This window comes from Cavia porcellus, unplaced genomic scaffold (genome assembly GCF_034190915.1).
Source record: "Cavia porcellus strain 051 isolate PalLab524CR breed Dunkin Hartley unplaced genomic scaffold, mCavPor4.1 scaffold_7, whole genome shotgun sequence".
Taxonomy (NCBI): Eukaryota; Metazoa; Chordata; class Mammalia; order Rodentia; family Caviidae; genus Cavia; species Cavia porcellus.
This window is the reverse complement of record NW_026947490.1, coordinates 35,205,597-35,210,570: the sequence shown is the minus strand read 5'-3', so window position 1 is coordinate 35,210,570 and position 4,974 is coordinate 35,205,597. Positions and strand designations below refer to the sequence as shown.

Sequence of the window (4,974 nt, the reverse complement as noted above, 5' to 3'; positions counted from 1 at the left end):
ATCTTTTTAATTTGAGAAAAAGGCATTGATACACAAGTGTGAAACTCAAATGCATAACTAGCACTGTACTTCTGCCCTCCTGGGCAGAGACCTCAGTGACCTGGGGAGCTCCTCCAGAGTCTCAGGTGAGCACTGAGCACAGAGGCCCTATGGGACTCAGGAAGGGCCATGTCCAGTGGTGCCTACAGTTGGTGCTTCTCTCTGCAGGAGAGGCTGTGCTGGGGGCTCAGCCTCACCCGCAGTTGGAACCCAGCCAGGCTGAGCAGACTCCTGCCTATGTCTGACAGGGCTCAGGAACCAAAAATGTGGTGAGAAGCTGTAGAAGAGTGAGGACTACAGAGGTGCTCAGGGCTGAGGGACGATGGGGCCAACCACGGAGAGCAATTTAATGAAGAGTGAGTTCTTTCCAGATCATACTAGACTCCCCTGTACCCAAAATTCATCACCTCCCTCAGACCTGCCAGTAGATGGGTCACCAACTTGGATCCAGGACTTTGTTCTAGAGCCACTTCAGCATGTAGAATTCATGTCCAAGGCCCAAGCACTGCCAGCAATGATGGATCTTTCTTGCGCTCACATCCTGGCTGCATCTTAGATCCTTCTCTGGCTGCAGTGAGCTTGTAAGAGCAGAATCTCGAGGGCCACTAGGACTAGGCCAGCCAGGCCCATCCGGATGAGATTCCCCACTGTGTAGTCCTGGGGCTGTAAGGCTGGGATGGGGACAAAGAGTTCACAGAGGTCAGGACAGATCAGAAGCACCACAGGACTCTGGAATATCCACAGGGGACAACTGTACATCCTAGGCCAAGCCTGACCCTGTGTGTTAAGACCCAGAACTGAGACATCTCCTTTACACTTGCCTTGACTCTGTCGTGTTATGGGATGGGATAATGATGGTCTCTGCATCTCTGAGAACCAAATAAAGAGAGGATATGAGCAGATTTTAGAGACCTGAACCTCTTCCCTAGGTTCCTCATCCTTGCATCTCTTTCTCCTGACTCAGCTTTGCAAGATTCTGAACTGTACTTTCCCTGTGGAGCAGGGAGTCTTCTGATATCCACCCAGGATTCTTCAGCCTCAGTGGGCTCTGGGATTTCAGATCTTATGTCTGAGTCCACTGGAGCAAAGTTAACTGGCACTTAGGAGCTCAGGACTGGCAGGAGCAAAGGCCTCCAGTTCAGAAATAAAGCCCTCCTATGTTTCTTGCTGTCTGAGAGATAGAACAATGTGAGCTCATTCTCCTTGAGATGATTTTCTCTGATTCACCAGTGGAGGAGCCAAGGTCCAGGAAGGGGGGTTGGTCCTCAGGGCCCCTGAACATCAGGAGCACAAAGACTGAATTCTGAGGCTGCCTCCCCTTCACCACCCAACCTGGATTACAGGTGCTTCCCCATCTCTCTGTCACCTCTCATTAGCAAATCATCATGGAGTTAGGAAAACCTGCAGGACAACACACATGCATATTCTCATGGTGGGAATAGCAGTGGCTTATCAAAATTTCACTTCTTGCTTTAGAAATTTAAATCTTTTTCAAATTTTCAATAATTTATATTCAGAGGGCCAGGAATGCACCTCAGGGGCATCAAAATTACCTAGCAAGTGTAAGGCTCTGAGTTTGATTCCCACAACCAAAAGGAAAATGCATAAGACTAAAATATGTGCAAACACAATGGATACTTATGGATACATATTATAGAGATAGAAATAATGTATATAAATTTAGAACTTTATTCCTTCCAGCAGGAGTCCTTTGGGAGGTGGAAAGAGAACTGGGTCCTGGTGACAAGAAAGATGCTGACCTGAGACATTATGTGAATTCTTCCTTGCACCTGCCATGACTCCTCATGGTCAGTGTCAGATCTGGGATCCTCCAATTTCTGGGGCCCTAAGCACAGCAGCTGATCACTAGTTGGGTACAACCCAGGCCATCCTCTCCCTCCTCACCTGACTTTCTACATCACCCTGACACTGGAGTCACAAAAGCATAAGAAGTGCAAGCAGGAGGAGGAAGGCCACTGAGATCCAAGTGAGAAGCTTTAGGTTCCTTCCTTGACTTTGGCCATGTGTGATTTCTACATTAGGAAGTCATTCAGTTGTCTGATGACCCTGCCAGAGTGAGGTTTGTATTCATCACTTCAAATTCTCACAATCCTGTGATGTGACCTGCTGTTCTCGCGCAGGCAGTTTTCAGGTGAGAAAATCAAGAATGAGAGAAGAGACTGTTCTGCCCACATCCTGTCCACATCTCTACTTGAAGCCCTGATTTCTGGACACAAGAGGAGCTGAGGCTATGACAAGAACCAAAATGGGCTGGGATTCTCCAGGCAGCATGGATGCAGGATGATTGGGATGGAGCCCCAGACTCACTTGCTGTGAATCTAGGCACTGTGCATGGAGAGATGGGGTCCCAGAGCATCCTGTGGATGTGCATCATTTGGTGACAGGCCCTGTGGGTGGGAGCCTGGGATCAGATGATCCTGGTAAGAAATGTCCAAAATCAACCCCAAGGCCTCTCTGACACCCTCCCCTGCCTATGTGGCTATTTCTACAATAAGGTCAAAGGGGTTGGGGTGAGCTCACTTCTAAGGAGCCTTGTTGTCATAGAGGAAGGACCCTCCCCTAGATGGAATCCCCAAATCATCCTCACTCCAACTGAGAAAAAAATGTCCCTGGGGTTAAGGACAGGAGTGACATTATGAACAGAGAGAAGACAGGGATAGGTCTTCCTACCTGAGACCAGGAGCTCCAGGGGGTCACTGGGTCTGGACCACACCCGGGCCTTTCCTTGTCATAGCTGTAGTATCTAAATGACCACCTGGGACCAAGAGTCACTGGACCCACTGGGAACAGGGCCTGGAACTGTCCATTGGGAAGACATCGGGATTCTAGGTTCCAAGAGAGCTTGGCTTCTCCTTCCTTAGTCAGCATGAACCTCTCACATTGTTGTCCTGTGGTACATTGGAGAGTTACATTGGCTCCTGATGTCACTACAGGGCTGGGCAGGGCTAAGATGCTGGGTTTTCTGTAGAATCCTAGGGGAGAAGGAGAAAGTATATGAAATGGACTCACACCAAGGCTGGGCTGTGAGAGAGGGACTCTTCTGAGTGAAGACACCTTCCAGAGGGCAGAAGCTGGGGGTGGACTCGGAGTGTCATCTCACCTATCACCACCAGCTCCAGGGCATCACTGGGCTCTCACCAGCCAGCAGGGCTATTATAGTAACAGCAATATTGCCCTGCATCATCTCTTCTCATAGATGGGATGGAGAACTTGGCCTTGTTTTCAAGTAGGATCTGTTTTTCCATGAACTTCAATCTTCCTTCTCTGTTCAGACTGTAGCCCTGGGTTTCCAGGCTCCCTGGACACCATATGCTTGCAGAACTCCCCCAAGGGATCACAGAGCCTGGAATGGCCCAGAGAGAGGGTTTTGGGAGGTTCCCTGCGAGGAAATCAGAGCCTAGATCCAGGGCCTTTTTAGTCCCCTAGATTGTTCCAAGGCCTCTCTCTGTTACTAAACCTCAGTCTAAGCCTCTGTTATGCCAACAGAAGGATAGGAGCTGAGGCTGGGTTTGGTACACAGAGTGCTGGGGAGAACTTACCTGAGGGTCCTTGCAGTACCATGTGCAGACTCAGCCCTGAAAGAGAGTTTCCTGTCCTGTCAGAGGTTCAATCTGATACCTCATTCAATCCCTGTCTCTACCCTAGCCTGGTGCCTTTCTCCTCCCAGTCCTGATCTAGGCACAGCAGAACAGGCACTATATGCTTCATTTTGCCTCACTGAAGCTCCACTTCTGCCAGAGGAGACCTCAGTGCTACAGGACACACAGATGAACGGAAGTGGAGAATTGTGGACCTACCCAATGGGGACAGAGAACTCCTCTCTCAGTGGAGCTCTGGCTTCTGCAGGCTCAGGATCCAAAGCTCTGTGGAGAAATAATCAGCCAAGCTTTGAGTTCTCCCTTTGTTCCAGACCTTCCCACATGGCAAGAGCCCACTCATTAAAGGAAGCACCCAGGCTCCATGCTTCATGGCCTCAGAAGTTGGACTCCAACCAGGACACTCACATTCTGAGAGCCTCATCTGTACTGTCACTCCTGGGTAATTTTTAAGTAAGTGTTTACCTAGCACAGTTTCCTGGGCTCTTAGAAATACATTGCAGTCTAAAAGTGCATATGGCCTGCATGCTGAGAGGGAGACCTTCAAGTGGGGACCCAGCATCTGATCACTCATCCTGCAGGAAGAGGAGGTGGAGGGGACCTCTCCCTTCATCAGGTTTTCATAGATGTCCTATGTATGAGGACACCTCTATAGTGACTGTCTCCAGGATTTCTCTAAAGTAACCACATACTGACTGACCCAGAAGCTGAAATAAAGTTGTACTCTTTCCTGTGCTCCAATTCCCTTTTCCCATGTTCACGGCTTTCCTTCTAGGGACCTGAAGGTCCTGCCCCCTGCTCAAGAGCAAGTCACTGCAGCTGTCCTCACACCTGTGCAGTGGGCTGACAGGTCAGCTTAGCTTCATTGTCCCTGGGGCCTGGGCTGTCCTTGAAGAGAGAGTGGCCCTGCATGAATAGGAGTTGGCAGGCCCAGCCCCACATGCAGTTATTTGTTTTCCACGTGTGCTTTACCATTAGAATGTCTACCTCTGTGTGAGGACAGTGACAGTCAGTGCTGTGCATATCCAGGGAAAGTGGCTACTCCTGGTGCTCCCTGATGCATCCTTCCAGGGCTGAGTGCTCCACTGGAGTACTGAGAGTCTGCCTTCCCAGCACCCTCTGTTGGACCAAGAAGAAGGAAAAGGGCTGCAGGGCTTCACCGTGGCTTGCAGAACAACATTGTTTAGGTCACAACACCTGGGGTGTAGCAAGCCCCTCCTTGTCCTGAGTGAAGTAAGCACTGTGAAAGATAACAGTGATGAAAGAACATGAGCTTACAAAGACAATGACTGAGCTGGAAGGAGGTCATTACTGTGAC

The 4,974-nt window shown here is 49.7% G+C and overlaps 1 pseudogene; it reads right to left on the bottom strand.

The window, feature by feature from the left end:
• Positions 1–591: 591 nt before the first annotated feature.
• Positions 592–3,621, bottom strand: LOC134477090 (leukocyte immunoglobulin-like receptor subfamily A member 5; annotated as a pseudogene).
• Positions 3,622–4,974: the final 1,353 nt, after the last annotated feature.